Below are 23,351 nucleotides of genomic sequence, written 5' to 3'. Positions count from 1 at the left end.
GGCTGGGAAAGAAAGTTGGCAAAGTAACTCATGTACAGTTAATTCACCAGACTTGGTTGTATGGCTAATTTATTTGTGTGTGCAAGCACAAACTTTTGTTGTTTCAGGTTCTACAGTAACGTTCAAGCACTCTGCCTGACAGAGTCGTCAAGAAAGGTTTTTGCAGTTACCAAGCTAGTAAGTGTTGTGCCCGGTTTCGGCCAAGAGACTCCTTAGGTACAGGAGAATTGACCTGAGCTCTTCGTTAATGAACTCTATAGTGTACACTGCTGAGCAATGCATGGACAGTCGTGTAAATATTCCAAAGTAATATATTTTTGTTGCTAATGTGTACAAGAAAAAAAAAACAAAGTGTTACGGTCTTGTACTGAAATGGTCATGCATTATAACTGCTATGGTCTAACAAAATGTACATAAGTTGTTGTACACCAGAAGTCATAGTGTACAGTATTAATTTTTTTTTTTTATGCCTGGTAGTTTTCTTTCAGGGGTTGTCCTAAATCAATCAGGAGAAGCAACATTTCACCCCTTCACCAGCACCAAGTACAGTAAACAGTAAAGTAGTGTACTACACAGTCATCAGTACACATAAAGTACACCTAAAGTCATGTACACATAAAAGTCATGTACAGTAGGACTGTAACACTCACAACCACACAGTCCATATAAATGTCATGTTTCAAATCACATAATGAAAGTCAAAGGTATCAGAATGTCAAATGTTATATTCAAAAATGTCTAGCATAAGAAAATGTTTAGCATAAAAATAACTAGTTTTCTGGGGAGAAGTGTGTAATGCCAAGGGACCACAGTAGCCAAGGCATTGGGCATAGAGCCTCCGGCAACCCAATCTGCCAAATGTTTTGTCATGTACAGTCAGGCCCATAAATATTGGGACATCAACACAAATCTATACAACTCAATACACCACCACATTGGATTTGAAATGAAATGAACAAGATGTGCTTTAACTCCAGACTGTCAGCTTTAATTTGAGGGTATTTACATCCAAATTAGGGGAACGGTGTAGGAATTACAACAGTTTGCATATGTGCCTCCCACTTGATAAGGGACCAAAAGTAATGGGACAATTGGCTTCTCAGCTGTTCCATGTCCAGGTGTGTGTTATTCCCTCATTATCTCATTTACAATGAGAAGATAAAAGGTGCAGAGTTCATTTCAAGTGTGCTATTTGCATTTGGAATATGTTGCTGTCAAATCTCAAGATGAGATCCAAAGAGCTGTCACTATCAGTGAAGCAAGCAATCATTAGGCTGAAAAAAAAAAAAAAAAAACATCAGAGATATAGCCAAAACATTTTTGGAACATTCTTTTAAAAAAAAAACGGTTGAAACATTCTTAAATTTTTTTTGAAACATTCATAAAAAGCACCGGTGAGCTCAGCAACACCAAAAGACCCGGAAGACCAAGGAAAACAATTGTGGAGGATGACCGGAGAATTCTTTCCCTGGGGATGAAAAACCCCTTCACAACAGTTGGTCAGATCAAGAACACTCTCCAGGAGGTAGGCGTATGTGTGTCAAAGTCAACAATCAAAAGAAGACTTCACCAGAGTGAATACAGAGGGTTCACCACAAGATGGAAACCATTGGTGAGCCTCAAAAACAGGAAGGCCAGATTAGAGTTTGTCAAGCAACATCTAAAAAAGCCTTCACAGTTCTGAAACAACATCCTATGGACAGATGAGACCAAGATCAACTTGTACCAGAGTGATGGGAAAAGATGTGTATGGAGAAGGAAAGGAACTGCTCATGATCCTAAGCATACCACCTCATCAGAGAAGCATGGTGGAGGTAGTGTCATAGCGTGGGCATGTATGTTTGCCAATAAAACTGGTTCTCTTGTATTTATTGATGATGTGACTGCTGACAAAAGCAGCAGGATGAATTCTGAAGTGTTTCGGGCAATATTATCTGCTCATATTCTGCAAAATGCTTCAGAACTCATTGGATGTAGCTACACAGTACAGATGAACTATGACCCAAAGCATACGGCAAAAGCAACCAAAGAGTTTTTTAAGGGAAATAAGTGGAATGTTATGCAATGACCAAGTCAATCACCTGACCTGAATCCGATTGAGCATGCATTTCACTTTCTGAAGACAAAACTGAAGGGAAAATGCCTCAAGAACAAGCATGAACCGAAGACAGTTGCAGTAGGGCCTCTACTGCAACTGTCTTCAGTTCATGCTTGTTCTTGGGGCTTGGCAGAGCATCACCAGGGATGAAACCCAGCATCTGGGGATGTCTATGCGTTCCAGAGATGGCCGGAGCCAGGTAAGGGGACCTCCGGCCGCCATGCTGGATGATCGGATCGCTGCGGCAGCGCTACAGGCGATCCGATCATCCAATCAAAGTACCGCAATGCCGCAGATGCCGTGATCTGTATTGATCATGGCATCTGAGGGGTTAATGGCGGACATCCGCGCGATCGCGGACGTCAGCCATTACTGGCGGGTCCCCGGCTGCTGCTAGCAGCCGGAACCTGCCGTGTATGGCGCCAGCACCCTTCCGATGCTCACGGTCATACACAGGACTTAAATGTACGTCCTGGTGCAGGAAGTCCCGCCAAACCAGGACATACATTTACGTCCGTGGTTGTTAAGGGGTTAAGGGCACAGAGTTTTTCCGTTTTTGCATTTTCATTTTTTCCTCATCACCTTCTAAAAATCATAACGCTTTAAATTTTGCACATAAAATTCCATATTATGGCTTATTTTTTGCACCACCAATTCTAATTTGCAGTGAAATTAGTTATTTTACCAAAGAATCCACGGCGAAAGGGAAAAAAAATTAATTGTGCCACATAATTGAATAAAAAAACGACATTTTGTAACTTTTGGGGCTTCCGCTTCTACGCAGTGCATTTTTTCGGTAAAAATGACACTTTATATTTATTCTGTAGGTCCATACGGTTAAAATGATACCCTACTTATATAGGTTGGATATTGTTGCACTTCTGAAAAAAATCATAAGTACATGCAGGAAAATTTATACATTAAAAATTTTCACCTTCTAACCCCTATAACGCTTTTATTTTTCTGTGTATGGGCTGGTATGAGGGCTAATTTTTTTGCGCCGTGTTCAGAAGTTTTTATCGGTACCATATTTGTATTGATCAAACTTTTTGATCACTTTTTATAAATGTTTTCATGATTTAAAAAGTTACCAAAAATACGCTATTTTGGAATTTGGAATTTCTTTGCGCGTACGCCATTGACCGTACGGTTTTATTAATGATATATTTTTATAGTTCGGACATTTATGCACGCGGCGATACCACATATGTTTATTTTTATTTACACAGTTTTTTTATGGGAAAAGGGGGGTGATTCAAACTTTTATTAGGGAAGGGGTTAAATGACCTTTATTAACTTTTTTTTTCACTTTGTTTTGCATATAGGGGGCTATAACACTGCACACACATAGCTTTGCATGGATCAGCGTTATAGGGGGTTGATTGCTCAAGCCTGTAACTCAGGCTTGGAGCAATCAAACGCAGATCGGACGCAATGGAGCAAGGTAAGGGGACCTCCGCTCGCGTCCTAGCTGATCTGGACATTGCGATTTTATCGTGATAGTCCCGATCAGCCTGACTGAGCACGCGGGAAGCTTTTGCTTTCATTTTAGACGCAGCGATCAAAGTCTAAAGGGTTAATAGCGTGCGGCACAACGATCGGTGCCACGCGCTCGGTTCCATTAGCCCAGGGTCCCCGCCAGGACCGACCCGGTATGATGCGACCCGGTATGTTTTAAATACTAGGACCGGGGGTAGGGCGTACGCCCTACGTCCTTAAGAGGTTAAGCTCACTCTTGCATAAGAATTTCCATGTTTAAAGCTCAGATCTACGAATTATTTTAATGTTTTAATTAAGAAAAGGTAGGAATGTTTTATTATTATGATCGCACCTTCAGGGCTGATCTGACACAGGTTGCCCCCGCCCAGGTGGGGGGTGCCAGATCACTCTTGGCGCTGTTTATACTCTTATAAATACTGGAGAATGTTTTAAATGTGTATGCAAGCTTTTATACCTGATGCTGCCTCGAAAAGCGTTGTATGTAGCCTAATAAAGAAGAATTTTTCTCCACATTACTGTCTGAGAGTGGATTGCACCATCACCCGTTTTTTTGCTGAAGACTATTTGCTCATAGTAATATATATTATGTATAGTGTTATGTGTGTTATGTATAAAGGACCTTTAACCCCTTAAGGACCAAGGACGTACCGGTACGTCCTTGGTCCAGCTTCCGTGATATAACGTGGGGTTACACGGTAACCCCGCATCATATTACGGCGGGCCCGGCGTCATAGTGAAGCCGGGACCCGCCGCTAATAGCGCGCAGCGCCGATCGCGCGCTATTAAACCTTTAGCCGCGCGCTCAGAGCTGATCCGCGCGGCTAGAAGTGAAAGTAAAAGCTGCCGCTGGGACCTATAACACTGCAAAAAAAAAGTGGAAAAAAAAGTGAATGAATATCCCCTATTAAAAGTTTGAATCACCCCCCTTTTCCCATAAAAAAAAACACAGTGTAAATAAAAATAAAAATAAACATATGTGGTATCACCGCGTGCGGAAATGTCCGAATTATAAAAATATATAATTAATTAAACCGCTCGGTCAATGGCGTACGCGCAAAAAAATTCCAAAGTCCAAAATAGTGCATTTTTGGTCACTTTTTATATCATTTAAAAATGAATAAAAAGCGATCAATAAGTCCTAACAATGCAAAAATGATACCATTAAAAACTTGAGATCACGACGCAAAAAATCAGCCTTCATACCGCCCTATACACGGAAAAATAAAAAAGTTATAGGGGTCAGAAGATGACAATATTAAACGTATTCATTTTCCTGCATGTAGTTATGATTTTTTCCAGAAGTACGACAAAATCAAACCTATATAAGTAGGGTATCATTTTAATCATATGGACCTACAGAATAAAGATAAGGTGTCATTTTTACCGAAAAATGTACTACGTAGAAACGGAAGCCCCCAAAAGTTACAAAACAGCATTTTTTTTTCAATTTTGTCGCACAATGTTTTTTTTTCCGTTTCACCGTAGACTTTTGGGCAAAATGACTGACGTCATTACAAAGTAGAATTGGTGGCGCAAAAAATAAGCCATCATATGGATTTTTAGGTGCAAAATTGAAAGAGTTATGATTTTTTAAATGCAAGGAGCAAAAAACGAAAATGCAAAAACGGAAAACCCCCGGTCCTTATAGGGTTAAGGGGTACTACGGCCCTGAGACATCTTATCCTGTATTCACCACCCACCTGTCCCCAGCGGCGGGACCCCCGCGGTGAGACATCGTAGGGCTGGAGTACCCCTTTAAGGCCAAAATTAGCTGTGTCCTTAAGAGGTTAAAGTATATAAAACTAAATTCTGTAATTTAGATTTCATTCAGTCAAAAGGAAAAATATAAGTTGAGATCAATGTAATGCAGATCAGAGATAATCTTATAGATTCTTGTTTTGTGCTGCATAGTATTCTAGACATTTGCATTGTTCTTACAATTATCCATGCTTGTAGAACAACAAGCCATCCAGGTGCTGTCAAAAACTGAAAGCCTGAAAATATAGAGAGAAAAAAATCTTCTCGGATTAAGACCTAAAACAGAGCACATGGGCTTTGATGGGGTTTGTTACTTACAGATGTGTTTAATAAGTTTGTCAAAACACAAATCAAGGAAGAAAAGCCTTTCAGACCCAGGCAAGAAGGAAGCGCTGATTAAAAGGATCGCCGGAAAGATAAAAGGAGGGAAGATAAGATGCTTTATTTTCATGTCAAAGAACCAAAACTTCAAAAATAAAGCATGCAACACAATAGCAGCAGCTCTGAGAATAGAATGTGAAATGCGAGAGGTTCCTGATTCAGACACACATCTCCAAGCAAAACCATCAAGACAACTTCCTTGCCAAATGTGAAAATAAACAGAAGTTTTGGTTATTTAATAGTAATAGACAGAAATGACAACAAACTAAACATGTGACTTGTTAAGTGCTTCATAGGAGTCAACCGTAAACAGGAAGCAACGTATTTCACTGCTCAGAACTGGTTGAATGAGATTTGGCTCATTGCTTGTTCACTTATAAATCAGGGTTTGTTCACAAATATGTCTCCTTTGAAAATGTGTTTTGCCGCTTATCAACATGGTATCCTCATTGCCTGGATGAAGACTAAAACTATTGAATGGGGGTTAATCTACGTCCAAAACTACAACAAAACTTCAGACTATAGAATGACAAAAAATCCACTGAAGGAATCCAAGGGTGTGCCTTAGATTTACTTTATTTTCCATCGGACAATTTGGTGACTGATCCATCTCTTTTACAAGTCATGGCGGTAAATGTTGGCTCCCCTTAAATTTTTCTAGAAAATGAAGTATTTCTCACAGAAAAGGATTTCAGTAACACATGTTTTGCTATACACATGTTTATTCCCTTTGTGTGTATTGGAACTAAACCAAAAAGTGGAGGAATAAAAGCAAATTGGACATAATGTCACACCAAACTCCAAAAATGGTCTGGACAAAATTATTGGCACCCTTTCAAAATTGTGGAAAAATAAGATTGTTTGCAACAACAATAAGAAGTTTGCAACCCATGGTACTGTAGCTAATTTCCCTGGGTGTGGACGGAAGAGAAACATTTAAGAAAGGTGTCAACCCAGGATAGTCTGGATGGTAGTTAAGCAGCCCCAAACAAGTTCCAAAGATATTCAAGCTGATCTGCAGGCTCAGGGAGCATCAGTGTCAGCGCAAACTATTCGTCGACATTAAAATGAAATGAAACGCTATGGCAGAAGACCCAGGAAAATGTCTTGCGGACAGAAGAGACCAAGATAGAGTGTTTGGTAAAGCACATCATTCTACTATTTACCAAAAACGGAATGAGACCTACAAAGAAAAGAACACAGTACCTACAATGAAATATGGTGGAGGTTCAATTATGTTTTGGGGTTGTTTTTCTGCCTCTGGCACTGGGTGCCTTGAATGTGTGCAAGGCATCGTGAAATCTGAGGAGTACCAACGGATTTTGGGTCACACTGTACAGCCCAGTGTCAGAAAGCTGGGTTTGCATCCGAGATCTTGGGTCTTCCAGCAGTACATTGACACCAAACATACATCAAAAAGCAACCAAAAATGGACGGCAACAAAGTGCTGGAGAGTTCTGAGGTGGCCAGCAATGAGTCCAGATTTAAATCCAATTGAACACCTGTGGAGAGATCTTAAAATTGCTGTTGAGAAAAGGAAAAGCTTTGGCATCATGATCAGGATACGGGTTTGTGTCTTTAACTATTCAACCACCAGGACACCTGCAACGAGATACGGGTGTATACCATTGCCGCAAAAGCCACTAGTCCTCCCCCTATTCAGAAATGTGCTTAGAGAAGGTCCAGAATTGTTGCATACTGTGACCGAAATTGTGCCCAAAAGTGTACGGGACATTGTCTGTTAAATTGTGCTTTGCAGGGGCGCTGAAAAAAGTAAGGGGGAGGTGAAGAATATTGTATTGCTGCCATGTGTAAAATTCGGGCAGATGCCATGTGCTCCATTACAAATTGTACCTGCAAGGTTTAAGGAGGAACCCGAGAAACGCACGAAAATGTCCTGCTCTGGTCAGTGTCCTGCCCCTGGGAATGGACATCATCTAGTCGTTTCCATGCCAAGGTGGAACCGCTTGTATTTGCTTGTTGTTGCCTGGGTACCGGAAGTCAGCGTTGCACCGATGACGTCCTTCCTGCCATCCATCATTTTCTCTAAGCCTCTTATAAAAGAGACCAAACGGCCAGCGCTCTTCAGTCCGGAGATAGCAGAAAGGAGTACAGACATGGCGGAGCCCTGGAGCACATGGAGAGAGCAGTAAGATGGCGCTAGTGGGGCAGAAATTTGCTGCGGCCGCAGCGCAATAATTTCAAGACTTGGCTGATCTTTTGCAACGGTTGTCCCTTGGGACCAAGGAGGCCAACAACCTGCCCCCGCTTCCAGAGGATGACGAATGGCCAGCCACCTCGCCAGGGGGATCATCAGAACCTTCAGGAGCATCACCAGTGCGGCTTTCCCCTCACCATAGGACCTGGGGATCTTGGGCAGAAATCGCAACAAAGGAGTCAAAAGTAAGTACTCCGGCTGAGGCCACATTTTCTACCCCCTCTTCTACTTCCAGCCCAGAGAGAGAGCCCCAGGCCCAGAAGCCTACTGAAGTTACTGCACTCCCGCAGTCACCCCCTCTACCCAGATGGTTGTTCGGCAATGAGCCTGCACTAATCTGATATATGAGGGAGCACGTCCTTCCCCTGCCAGGGAAGCCACATCCCCCAGTCCCTACAGCTCAGGCCGAAAGGGCCCGCAGAGAAGCAGAAGTTGCAGCCATAGTAGAGGAACTGAGGGCAAAACATAGAGAAAAGTATGGGCCCAAGCGGCTGCCCAAAGAAAAGTAGCAAGAGCAGCAGTAAGATACAAAAAGATTAGAGGCCCTCTACATTCGCAAATTAGATTACCCCCGAGAGGGTGAGCCACCCCTGGAGCACCGACATGCCACAGTTATCATATTTGACCAAGTTAGGGGGTTTGGCACCCTCCAGGACTGCAGACATGGGAGCACCATACTTGCAAACCGGAGAGCTGTCCAGCGAGATTATCTTCCCCCAGCTCTCCGTTCATTGGAGCAAGGTGAAATTGCAGAGTACACTCCGGTGAGGAGCCTACGAGAATGGGCCGCAGCCATCACAAGGCCAAAGAACCCCACTCAGCTGCCATTCATCTACTTTTCTTCAAACGACTGGGATGCAGATCCTTTTGGGCTGAGACCAAAGAAATTAACATATGTCGCCATTGAGGAAGAAGTCTACCTGCCCAAGGCGCCTGCTATGGTTCCCAGGTTCCTCAAGAGATCCAGCTCTTCATCTTCCTTTACAGAAAATGTTCACAGGCCTACTCTCCCTGAGGAGGTGTGGCCTGATCAGCAGGCACCAACTGATGTGCCTAGGCCTACTCCAGTCACAGAGGTGTGGCCTGATCCAGAGGCACCAACCCATGTGCCTCGGCCTACTCAAAATGTCAAAGAGGTTTGGCCGGATCAACAGGCACCTACAATTTCCCCAGTGGCGCAAGCTGCGGCTCTGAGTGTAGTGGTCATTGTCAGTCCGACTATTGCTCAGTCAAGATTAACCCATGTGCCGTGGAACACTCATGTTAACCCCATGGAGGGGTCCAGTCTCGCTCTCCTAGATTTATCTCTCAACCAAGGAAGCCTACAGATAGGCGAGACTGGGAAAATAAAAGAGTGCCCATCTAAAGTTTTGTCTACAATGACTGTACCTCTTGAGGGTAAATGACTAACTGTTCTGTCCACGAGTGCATACTTATTGTTGCAGTTTATCCTGCAACGTTTATGTAAGTCTTGTGCTTGGCTATGGCCGTGATTCTAACCAGAGACTCCATAATGTATTGGGATTACTGAGCCATACGTGAACTTTAATGTAATATATTTTGTGCACCATTTTGCACTCCAGGATATCAGGTGGATCTAACATGACCATATCAGTTATTGGGTTAGCTGTACTTAACCCTTATGTCTATAGGTAATATAAATTATGCCTAGTAAAATGTAATAAAGTGTAAATGGTTTACTGTACACGTGTACAGAGTTGTATAAAGGTGTTCTAGTGATACCACATAGGTGTTGTCCCAGCTCCATTGGGGGAGACGAAAAAACCACCTTCACACTAACGCCTAACACATCCAGATATCTAGACTGACTCAAATAGTTACACATAAATTCAGTATACATAAAACAAAAGTAATTTCCAGTCATAGACTTCAGTCCAATATACATTTGGGACTGTAGCATTCTTATATCAGTCCACACCACTGTTAGTCACTAAAATGTCATATAACCAATGTCATTTCTTCTTGTCTTTGCATGTCAGGGTACATTACTGGCCAGAAGGTATTCCTGTAGCTAACCAAATGCCCGTACAAAAGTAAAGTAACAGAATGTCAAATGTTATCTAGTGTAAGTGTGTAATGCCGATAGACCCTAGCAGCCAAGACATTGGGCAGAAAGCCTCAGGCAACCCAATCCGCAACCAGTGTCTAACACCAAGAAGAAATAGTGGTATAATTTTATGTCGAACAGCAAAAATAAACAGTGGTATAATGTCTAATAACTTTGTGATATAATGTCAAAGTTTATGTATAAACATTGCTGTGACCATGCATACCAAGTCTAATAGTCAGTCAAATGTCAGTCATAGTCAGATATATCATAGTCCCGACAGGGACGGTGGCGACAGGTATCCATTATGGGTAAGTGAGGAACTTTATTTACTTTGGGCATGTTATTCATATCATCAGTTAAAATGTAATAGAGCAGGCAGCTCTCATACACATATATTGGGGCATTCTGACCCCTATTCACTCTTTGTTGAATAAGAGCCATTGATATCATATCATTTCCTTGACCTCACTATATATAGATCCATTGTGATTACAACGATTGCTATACCTGATCCACCTATGTTTATTGGTTGTATCTGATCACATCTCATTTTGTATTGCTTTATACATACACATCTGGCATTCTATCTTTATTGCATTTTGTCACAAGTGTGTGACGTTTTTAACTTTTTGGATATACTAATAAAAAATTAGTATACAAAAAAAAATTTTGCATATTTTTCAGTAGCAATTGCTCTCAGTTTCAGTCCTTTTTTGTCTATTAGACATCAGTGTTTCCCAACCAGGGTGCCTCCAGTGGTTGCAAAACTACAACTCCCAGCATGCCATGACAGCCTTCGGCTGTCAGGCTCTATTAGACATCAGTGCATGTACTATGTGCGTATATTACTGTACATGTACTATGTGAGTATATTACCGTGCATGTACTATGTGCGTATATTACCGTGCATGTACTATGTGCGTATATTACTGTGCATGTACTATATGCGTATATTCCTGTGCATGTACTATGTGCGTATATTACTGTGCATGTACTATGTGAGTATATTACCGTGCATGTACTATGTGCGTATATTACCGTGCATGTACTATGTGCGTATATTACTGTGCATGTACTATGTGCGTATATTCCTGTGCATGTACTATGTGCATATATTCCTGTGCATGTACTATGTGTGTATATTCCTGTGCATGTACTATGTGCGTATATTGCTCTGCATGTACTATGTGCGTATATTACTGTGCATGTACTATGTGCGTATATTCCTGTGCATGTACTATGTGCATATATTCCTGTGCATGTACTATGTGTGTATATTCCTGTGCATGTACTATGTGCGTATATTGCTCTGCATGTACTATGTGCGTATATTGCTCTGCATGTACTATGTGTATATGACGAAGGTCAGCGTGCCGAAACGCGCGTTGGATTGGCGGCACCCCGGTCCCTGCAGTTCTCCAGCAATTTCTATATTTGTTGTGGGTATCTTGCATAGTATAACCTTTATTATTATATACTTCAAATCTGGTGTATAGGTTGTCTATACATCTCAACATACAGCACCTTATTGACTCGCACTTTTGCACCTTTTATACTGTTTGTATATATGTTACTATTACTTAGAATGGTGCCTGTATTTATATGTACTGTTTGATTACGGATTTATGTGGAATACCCCCATACTACCATCTTTCCTGCAGGGTATCCGGTGGTGCAGTGTTTTGTGATGCATTGTCTTCCTCTTTATGTGTGTATCTAATTTTAGTGCATACCAATAAAATTTGTTTTAACTTTTTCATCAAAGTGACTCTTTTTGGGGCTTTCTTGCTTTCTTCTTGTTATGTACTATGTGCGTAGATTACCGTGCATGTACTATGTGCGAATATTTCCATGCATGTACTATGTGCGTATATTTCCGTGCATGTACTGTGTGCCTATATTACTGTGCATGTACTATGTGCATACATTTCCGTGCATGTACTATGTGCGTATATTTCCGTGCAGGTACTATGTGCCTATATTACTGTGCATGTACTATGTGAATATATTTCCATGCATGTACTATGTGCGTATATTACCGTGCATGTACTATGTGTATATTCCTGTGCATGTACTATGTGCGTATATTACCGTGCATGTACTATTTGTATATTACCGTGCATGTACTATGTGCGTATATTACTGTGCATGTACTATGTGCGTATATTACTGTGCATGTACTATGTGCGTATATTTCCGTGCATGTACTATGTGCCTATATTACTGTGCATGTACTATGTGAATATATTTCCATGCATGTACTATGTGCGTATATTTCCGTGCATGTACTATGTGCCTATATTACTGTGCATGTACTATGTGCATATATTTCCGTGCATGTACTATGTGTATATTACTGTGCATGTACTATGTGCGTATATTCCTGTGCATGTACTATGTGCGTATATTACCGTGCATGTACTATGTGCGTATATTCCTGTGCATGTACTATGTGCGTATATTACCGTGCATGTACTATTTGTATATTACCGTGCATGTACTATGTGCGTATATTACTGTGCATGTACTATGTGCGTATATTACTGTACATATACTATGTGTATATTGCTGTGCATGTACTATGTGCGTATATTACTGTACATATACTATGTGTATATTGCTGTGCATGTACTATGTGCGTATATTACCGTGCATGTACTATTTGTATATTACCGTGCATGTACTATGTGCGTATATTACTGTGCATGTACTATGTGCGTATATTACTGTGCATGTACTATGTGCGTATATTTCCGTGCATGTACTATGTGCCTATATTACTGTGCATGTACTATGTGAATATATTTCCATGCATGTACTATGTGCGTATATTTCCGTGCATGTACTATGTGCCTATATTACTGTGCATGTACTATGTGCATATATTTCCGTGCATGTACTATGTGCGTATATTACCGTGCATGTACTATGTGTATATTACTGTGCATGTACTATGTGCGTATATTCCTGTGCATGTACTATGTGCGTATATTACCGTGCATGTACTATGTGTATATTACTGTGCATGTACTATGTGCGTATATTACTGTGCATGTACTATTTGTATATTACCGTGCATGTACTATGTGCATATATTACTGTGCATGTACTATGTGTATATTCCTGTGCATGTACTATGTGCGTATATTACCGTGCATGTACTATTTGTATATTACCGTGCATGTACTATGAGCGTATATAACTGTGCATGTACTATGTGCGTATATTACTGTACATATACTATGTGTATATTGCTGTGCATGTACTATGTGCGTATATTACTGTACATATACTATGTGTATATTGCTGTGCATGTACTATGTGCGTATATTACCGTGCATGTACTAAGTGCGCATATTACCGTGCATGTACTATGCGTATATTACTGTGCATGTACTATGTGTATATTACTGTGCATGTACTATGTGTATATTACTGTGCATGTACTATGTGTATATTGCTGTGCATGTACTATGTGCGTATATTACTGTGCATGTACTATGTGCGTATATTACTGTGCATGTCCTCTGTGCGTATATTACTGTGCATGTACTATGTGCGTATATTACTGTGCATGTACTATGTGCGTATATTACCGTGCATGTACTATGTGCGTATATTACCGTGCATGTACTATGTGCGTATATTACCGTGCATGTACTATGTGCGCATATTACCGTGCATGCACTATGCGTATATTACTGTGCATGTACTATGTGTATATTGCTGTGCATGTACTATGTGCGTATATTGCTGTGCATGTATTATGTGCGTATATTACTGTGCATGTACTCTGTGCGTATATTACTGTGCATGTACTATGTGCGTATATTACTGTGCATGTACTATGTGCATATATTACTGTGCATGTACTATGTGCGTATATTACTGTGCATGTACTATGTGCGTATATTACTGTGCATGTACTATGTGCGTATATTACTGTGCATGTGCTATGTGCGTATATTACTGTGCATGTGCTATGTGTATATAACTGTGCATGTACTATGTGTATATTACTGTGCATGTACTATGTGTATATTACTGTGCATGTACTATGTGTATATTACTGTGCATGTACTATGTGCATATATTACTGTGCATGTACTATGTGCGTATATTACTGTGCATGTACTATGTGTATATAACTGTGCATGTACTATGTGTATATTACTGTGCATGTACTATGTGTATATTACTGTGCATGTACTATGTGTATATTACTGTGCAAGAATGTGTGTATATTACTGTGCATGTACTATGTATGTATATTACTGTGCATGTACTATGTGTGTATATTACTGTGCATGTACTATGTGTGTATATTACTGTGCATGTACTATGTGCGTATATTACTGTGCATGTACTATGTGCGTATATTACTGTGCATGTGCTATGTGCGTATATTACTGTGCATGTGCTATGTGTATATAACTGTGCATGTACTATGTGTATATTACTGTGCATGTACTATGTGTATATTACTGTGCATGTACTATGTGTATATTACTGTGCATGTACTATGTGCATATATTACTGTGCATGTACTATGTGCGTATATTACTGTGCATGTACTATGTGTATATAACTGTGCATGTACTATGTGTATATTACTGTGCATGTACTATGTGTATATTACTGTGCATGTACTATGTGTATATTACTGTGCAAGAATGTGTGTATATTACTGTGCATGTACTATGTATGTATATTACTGTGCATGTACTATGTGTGTATATTACTGTGCATGTACTATGTGTGTATATTACTGTGCATGTACTATGTGCGTATATTACTGTGCATGTACTATGTGTATATTACTGTGCATGTACTATGTGTGTATATTACTGTGCATGTACTGTGTGTATATTACTGTGCATGTACTATGTGTATATTACTGTGCATGTACTGTGTGTATATTACTGTGCATGTACTATGTGTGTATATTACTGTGCATGTACTGTGTGTATATTACTGTGCATGTACTATGTGTGTATATTACTGTGCATGTACTATGTTTGTATATTACTGTGCATGTACTATGTGCATATATTACTGTGCATGTACTATGTGCGTATATTACTGTGCATGTACTATGTGTATATAACTGTGCATGTACTATGTGTATATTACTGTGCATGTACTATGTGTATATTACTGTGCATGTACTATGTGTATATTACTGTGCAAGAATGTGTGTATATTACTGTGCATGTACTATGTATGTATATTACTGTGCATGTACTATGTGTGTATATTACTGTGCATGTACTATGTGTGTATATTACTGTGCATGTACTATGTGCGTATATTACTGTGCATGTACTATGTGTATATTACTGTGCATGTACTATGTGTGTATATTACTGTGCATGTACTATGTGTGTATATTACTGTGCATGTACTGTGTGTATATTACTGTGCATGTACTATGTGTGTATATTACTGTGCATGTACTATGTTTGTATATTACTGTGCATGTACTATGTGTATATTACTGTGCATGTACTATGTGTGTATATTACTGTGCATGTACTATGTGTGTATATTACTGTGCATGTACTGTGTGTGTATATTACTGTGCATGTACTATGTTTGTATATTACTGTGCATGTATTATGTGTATATTACTGTGCATGTACTATGTGTGCATATTGTGTACTGTGTACAATGGTAGTCAGATCGATTGTGTGTTTTACACTGCATGAAATCCTGTCTTTCTGCCTGGTGCGAACCTAGGCAGCACAAAACCAAAATACACCACTGCCATACATTATAATTTACACCATAAAATAATGACAAAAAGTTTCCATTAAAATAATTCTTACCTTGTTCTTGCTCTGGAAGAATTTGTGCTGAAGCTGATGCTCCCCAGATTATTCTCAGTTATCCAGTTGCCATTTCTCTTGTGTCATAAATTGAACATTCAGTAACAGACATGGACAATATGGCGGCAGCCTTCCCTCTGATAATTTTATTATTCATGGCTTTATTTCATTTATGAAGACCGAGGATAAGGTCACCCCGCATTTATAATGATGTGCAACAGATACCAGGAGCCAGCATTACTTACCAGAATTGTGCAGCGCATTTACTCAACATTGCAGAAAGGGAAGACGTGTAACCTTCAGACAAATGAGCGAAGATCTATTTACCAGAAAAACATCACTCTACATATTTACCATCTATTTACAAAATAGAGGAAAATTATGTTCATAAGATCAGAGAGAAGATAATGGGAAAGGATTATTTCTATTAAGGGTCGGGTCACACATGCCGGATTTGGCTGTTTATTTTCTGCAGCTGATTTTGCTATCCATTGACTTCAATCGGTAGGAAAATACGCTGCATCAAAATACGGTACGTGTGACCTACCCTAATAAAAATATTATAACAACATCAGAGACTGGACAATGGTAACCAACAAGACACAATTTTATATCCAATGGCGTGTGGCTACATCAGTCTAGTATACTATAGGAACGGACAGTCAGATAAGTAATTGTGACTACGAGTCCTCAGGGATAGTGGCCATGTTGCTTCTACTACATCACTCCCTAATTACCACCACAACCAGCCTTAGCTTGATTGGTGCCCTTTCAGTTGATGCACCCCTATAAAGGTTTACAGTATAGTGTCCATATTGATTGGTGCCCTTTCAGTTGATGCACCCCTATAAAGGTTTACAGTATAGTGTCCATATTGATTGGTGCCCTTTCAGTTGATGCACCCCTATAAAGGTTTACAGTATAGTGTCCATGTTGACTGGTGCCCTTTCAGTTGATGCACCCCTATACATTTTAACAGTATAGTGTCCATATAAAACTGTGCAAAAAAACTTAAAGGGTATTCAGGGATTGGAAAGTACAGTGGTCCCTCAATATACGATGGTAATCCATTCCAAATGGACCATCGTTTGTTGAAACCATCGTATGTTGAGGGATCCGTGCAATGTAATGTATAGGACAGTGGTCTAAAACCTGCGGACCTCCAGATGTTGCAAAACTACAACACCCAGCATGCTAACTCTATTAGATGAAGTTGTACTCACCTGTCCCCGCCGCTCCGGACCGTCACCGCTCATCACCGCTGCCCTGGATGTTGCCATCCATTGCTGTCGCCGCGTCCCCGACACTCCGGCAAGGCCTCTGCTTCCCCGGCATCCTCGCTCTCCGTCGTCGCTACGCACGCCGCTCCTATTGGATGACAGGACAGCGTGCGCAGTGACGTGATGACGACGATGGAGAGCGCCGACCATGCTGGGGATCCCGAAGAGGACGTGCCAGAGCCCCGAGGACAGGTAAGTGATCGTCAGCGGACCACACGTGGCACCGTAAACGGCTATCCGGTGGCAGCTGAAGCAGTCTGCCGTATAGCCGTTTATGCGATGGCCCCGACATACAAAAGCCTACTGATACTGCCTTCAACATGCGATGGCCTCTGAGAGGCCATCGTATGTTGAAATGATTGTATGTCAGGGCCATCGTAGGTCGAGGAGTCACTGTATCTAAATAAGACTATCACCCCAAGATATAGCACTTATTAATACAGTGTTATCGGAAACTGTATCGGCTCCGTAGGTTTTTGTGTGATTCTCCCGAGAGGAAGTTGTGTAGTTCTATCATTGTAAGTGTGGTATTGACTCAGCAGCTTCCCAGCTTTTCTCTCTCTCTCTACCAAGACAAAACATCATACTCTGCTGTCTTAGGAGGCTTGGCTGGTTCCAGCCCGCCTTGAGTGATGTTATGACCTCTGACCTGCCCCTACAGCCTACATCACTGTTACGCCGAGCGCTCCGGGTCCCCGCTCCTCCCCGGAGCGCTCGCTTCACTCTCCCCGCGGCAGCGCTCCGGTCACGTCCTCTGACCCGGGGCGCTGCGATTCCGCTGCCAGCCGGGATGCGATTCGCGATGCGGGTAGCGCCCGCTCGCGATGCGCACCCCGGCTCCCCTACCTGACTCGCTCTCCGTCTGTTCTGTCCCGGCGCGCGCGGCCCCGCTCCCTAGGGCGCGCGCGCGCCGGGTCTCTGCGATTTAAAGGGCCACTGCGCCGCTGATTGGCGCAGTGGTCCCAATTAGTGTGTTCACCTGTGCACTTCCCTATATCACCTCACTTCCCCTGCACTCCCTTGCCGGATCTTGTTGCCTTAGTGCCAGTGAAAGCGTTCCTTGTGTGTTCCTTGCCTGTGTTTCCAGACCTTCTGCCGTTGCCCCTGACTACGATCCTTGCTGCCTGCCCCGACCTTCTGCTACGTCCGACCTTGCTTTTGCCTACTCCCTTGTACCGCGCCTATCTTCAGCAGCCAGAGAGGTGAGCCGTTGCTAGTGGATACGACCTGGTCACTACCGCCGCAGCAAGACCATCCCGCTTTGCGGCGGGCTCTGGTGAAAACCAGTAGTGGCTTAGAACCGGTCCACTAGCACGGTCCACGCCAATCCCTCTCTGGCACAGAGGATCCACTACCTGCCAGCCGGCATCGTGACAGTAGATCCGGCCATGGATCCCGCTGAAGTTCCTCTGCCAGTTGTCGCTGACCTCACCACGGTGGTCGCCCAGCAGTCACAACAGATAGCGCAACAAGGCCAACAGCTGTCTCAACTGACCGTTATGCTACAACAGTTACTACCACAGCTTCAGCAGTCATCTCCTCCGCCAGCTCCTGCACCTCCTCCGCAGCGAGTGGCCGCTCCTGGGATACGCTTATCCTTGCCGGATAAATTTGATGGGGACTCTAAGTTTTGCCGTGGCTTTCTTTCCCAATGTTCCCTGCATCTGGAGATGATGTCGGACCTGTTTCCCACTGAAAGGTCTAAGGTGGCTTTCGTAGTCAGCCTTCTGTCCGGAAAAGCCCTGTCATGGGCCACACCGCTCTGGGACCGCAATGACCCCGTCACTGCCTCTGTACACTCCTTCTTCTCGGAAATCCGAAGTGTCTTTGAGGAACCTGCCCGAGCCTCTTCTGCTGAGACTGCCCTGTTGAACCTGGTCCAGGGTAATTCTTCCGTTGGCGAGTATGCCGTACAATTCCGTACTCTTGCTTCAGAATTGTCCTGGAATAATGAGGCCCTCTGCGCGACCTTCAAAAAAAGGCCTATCCAGCAACATTAAAGATGTTCTGGCCGCACGAGAAATTCCTGCTAATCTACATGAACTTATTCACCTAGCCACTCGCATTGACATGCGTTTTTCCGAAAGGCGTCAGGAACTCCGCCAAGATATGGACTCTGTTCACACGAGGCGTTTCTTCTCCTCGGCTCCTCTCTCCTCTGGTCCCCTGCAATCTGTTCCTGTGCCTCCCGCCGTGGAGGCTATGCAGGTCGACCGGTCTCGCCTGACACCTCAAGAGAGGACACGACGCCGTATGGAGAACCTCTGCCTGTACTGTGCTAGTACCGAACACTTCCTGAGAGATTGTCCTATCCGTCCTCCTCGCCTGGAAAGACGTACGCTGACTCCGCACAATGGTGAGACAGTCCTTGATGTCTACTCTGCTTCTCCACGTCTTACTGTGCCTGTGCGGATGTCTGCCTCTGCCTTCTCCTTCTCTACAGTGGCCTTCTTGGACTCAGGATCTGCAGGAAATTTTATTTTGGCCTCTCTCGTCAACAGGTTCAACATCCCGGTGACCAGTCTCGCCAGACCCCTCTACATCAATTGTGTAAATAATGAAAGATTGGACTGTACCATACGTTTCCGCACGGAGCCCCTTCTTATGAGCATCGGATCTCATCATGAGAGGATTGAACTTTTGGTCCTCCCCAATTGCACCTCGGAAATTCTCCTTGGACTTCCCTGGCTTCAACTTCATTCCCCTACCCTGGATTGGTCCACTGGGGAGATCAAGAGTTGGGGGTCCTCTTGTTCCAAGAACTGTCTAAAACCGGTTCCCAGTAACCCTTGCCGTAACTCTGTGGTTCCTCCAGTAACCGGTCTCCCTAAGGCCTATATGGACTTCGCGGATGTTTTCTGCAAAAAACAAGCTGAGACTCTACCTCCTCACAGGCCTTATGATTGCCCTATCGACCTCCTCCCGGGCACTACTCCACCCCGGGGCAGAATTTATCCTCTCTCTGCCCCAGAGACTCTTGCCATGTCCGAATACGTCCAGGAGAATCTAAAAAAGGGCTTTATCCGTAAATCCTCCTCTCCTGCCGGAGCCGGATTTTTCTTTGTGTCCAAAAAAGATGGCTCCCTACGTCCTTGCATTGACTACCGCGGTCTTAATAAAATCACGGTTAAGAACCGCTACCCCTTACCCCTCATCTCTGAACTCTTTGATCGCCTCCAAGGTGCCCACATCTTCACTAAATTGGACTTAAGAGGCGCCTATAACCTCATCCGCATCAGAGAGGGGGACGAGTGGAAAACGGCATTTAACACCAGAGATGGACACTTTGAGTATCTGGTCATGCCCTTTGGACTGTGCAACGCCCCTGCCGTCTTCCAAGACTTTGTCAATGAAATTTTTCGTGATTTGTTATACTCCTGTGTTGTTGTATATCTGGACGATATCCTAATTTTTTCTGCCAATCTAGAAGAACACCGCCAGCATGTCCGTATGGTTCTTCAGAGACTTCGTGACAACCAACTCTATGCCAAAATTGAGAAATGTCTGTTTGAATGCCAATCTCTTCCTTTTCTAGGATATTTGGTCTCTGGCCAGGGACTACAGATGGATCCAGACAAACTCTCTGCCGTCTTAGATTGGCCACGCCCCTCCGGACTCCGTGCTATCCAACGCTTTTTGGGGTTCGCCAATTATTACAGGCAATTTATTCCACATTTTTCTACCATTGTGGCTCCTATCGTGGCTTTAACCAAAAAAAATGCTGATCCCAAGTCCTGGCCTCCTCAAGCAGAAGACGCCTTTAAACGACTCAAGTCTGCCTTTTCTTCGGCTCCCGTCCTCTCCAGACCTGACCCTTCCAAACCCTTCCTATTGGAGGTTGATGCCTCCTCAGTGGGAGCTGGAGCTGTTCTTCTACAAAAAAATTCTTCCGGGCATGCTGTCACTTGTGGTTTTTTCTCTAGGACCTTCTCTCCAGCGGAGAGGAACTACTCCATCGGGGATCGAGAGCTTCTAGCCATCAAATTAGCACTTGAGGAATGGAGGCATCTGCTGGAGGGATCAAGTTCTCCTGTTATTATCTACACCGACCACAAGAACCTCTCCTACCTCCAGTCTGCCCAACGGCTGAATCCTCGCCAGGCCCGGTGGTCTCTGTTCTTTGCCCGATTTAATTTTGAGATTCACTTTCGTCCTGCCGATAAGAACATTAGGGCCGATGCTCTCTCTCGTTCCTCGGATGCCTCAGAAGTTGAACTCTCTCCGCAACACATCATTCCACCTGACTGCCTGATCTCCACTTCTCCTGCCTCCATCAGGCAGACTCCTCCAGGAAAGACCTTTGTTTCTCCTCGCCAACGCCTCGGAATCCTCAAATGGGGTCACTCCTCCCATCTCGCAGGTCATGCGGGTATCAAGAAATCTGTGCAACTCATCTCCCGCTTCTATTGGTGGCCGACTCTGGAGACGGATGTTGTGGACTTTGTGCGAGCCTGCACTATCTGTGCCCGGGATAAGACTCCTCGCCAGAAGCCCGCTGGTTTTCTTCATCCTCTGCCTGTCCCCGAACAGCCTTGGTCTCTGATTGGTATGGATTTTATTACTGATTTACCCCCTTCCCGTGGCAACACTGTTATTTGGGTGGTCGTTGATCGATTCTCCAAAATGGCACATTTCATCCCTCTTCCTGGTCTTCCTTCTGCGCCTCAGTTGGCTAAACAATTTTTTGTACACATTTTTCGTCTTCACGGGTTGCCTACGCAGATTGTCTCGGATAGAGGCGTCCAATTCGTGTCTAAATTCTGGAGGGCTCTCTGTAAACAACTCAAGATTAAATTAAATTTTTCTTCTGCATATCATCCCCAGTCCAATGGACAAGTAGAAAGGATTAACCAGATCTTGGGTGATTATTTGCGACATTTTGTTTCCTCCCGCCAGGATGACTGGGCAGATCTCCTCCCATGGGCCGAATTCTCGTATAACTTCAGGGTCTCTGAGTCTTCCTCCAAATCCCCATTTTTCGTGGTGTACGGCCGTCACCCTCTTCCCCCCCTCCCTACTCCCTTGCCCTCTGGTCTGCCCGCTGTGGATGAAATTTCTCGTGACCTTTCCATCATATGGAGAGAGACCCAAAATTCTCTCTTACAGGCTTCATCACGCATGAAGAAGTTCGCGGATAAGAAAAGAAGAGCTCCCCCCGTTTTTTCCCCTGGAGACAAGGTATGGCTCTCCGCTAAATATGTCCGCTTCCGTGTCCCTAGCTACAAGTTGGGACCACGCTATCTTGGTCCTTTCAAAATTTTGTGTCAAATTAATCCTGTCTCTTATAAACTTCTTCTTCCTCCCTCTCTTCGTATCCCTAATGCCTTTCACGTCTCTCTTCTCAAACCACTCATCCTCAACCGTTTTTCTCCCAAATCTGTTCCTCCCACTCCTGTTTCTGGCTCCTCGGACATCTTCTCGGTCAAAGAAATTTTAGCTGCCAAAAAGGTCAGAGGGAAAAATTTTTTTTTAGTGGACTGGGAGGGTTGTGGTCCTGAAGAGAGATCCTGGGAACCTGAGGACAACATCCTAGACAAAAGTCTGCTCCTCAGGTTCTCAGGCTCCAAGAAGAGGGGGAGACCCAAGGGGGGGGGTACTGTTACGCCGAGCGCTCCGGGTCCCCGCTCCTCCCCGGAGCGCTCGCTTCACTCTCCCCGCGGCAGCGCTCCGGTCACGTCCTCTGACCCGGGGCGCTGCGATTCCGCTGCCAGCCGGGATGCGATTCGCGATGCGGGTAGCGCCCGCTCGCGATGCGCACCCCGGCTCCCCTACCTGACTCGCTCTCCGTCTGTTCTGTCCCGGCGCGCGCGGCCCCGCTCCCTAGGGCGCGCGCGCGCCGGGTCTCTGCGATTTAAAGGGCCACTGCGCCGCTGATTGGCGCAGTGGTCCCAATTAGTGTGTTCACCTGTGCACTTCCCTATATCACCTCACTTCCCCTGCACTCCCTTGCCGGATCTTGTTGCCTTAGTGCCAGTGAAAGCGTTCCTTGTGTGTTCCTTGCCTGTGTTTCCAGACCTTCTGCCGTTGCCCCTGACTACGATCCTTGCTGCCTGCCCCGACCTTCTGCTACGTCCGACCTTGCTTTTGCCTACTCCCTTGTACCGCGCCTATCTTCAGCAGCCAGAGAGGTGAGCCGTTGCTAGTGGATACGACCTGGTCACTACCGCCGCAGCAAGACCATCCCGCTTTGCGGCGGGCTCTGGTGAAAACCAGTAGT

General features: G+C 43.7%; 1 long non-coding RNA gene across 1 annotated transcript in view; it reads left to right on the top strand.

The window, feature by feature from the left end:
* The window catches only part of LOC130294850 (uncharacterized), a 61,818-nt gene that overhangs the window by 22,058 nt on the left and 16,409 nt on the right, over positions 1–23,351 (top strand). The window lies entirely within an intron of this gene.

The sequence above is a fragment of the Hyla sarda genome, chromosome 11, assembly GCF_029499605.1.
Source record: "Hyla sarda isolate aHylSar1 chromosome 11, aHylSar1.hap1, whole genome shotgun sequence".
In the NCBI taxonomy this organism is placed as follows: Eukaryota; Metazoa; Chordata; class Amphibia; order Anura; family Hylidae; genus Hyla; species Hyla sarda.
Note: the sequence above shows the minus strand (reverse complement) of the source record. Positions and strands in the feature narration are given on the sequence as shown.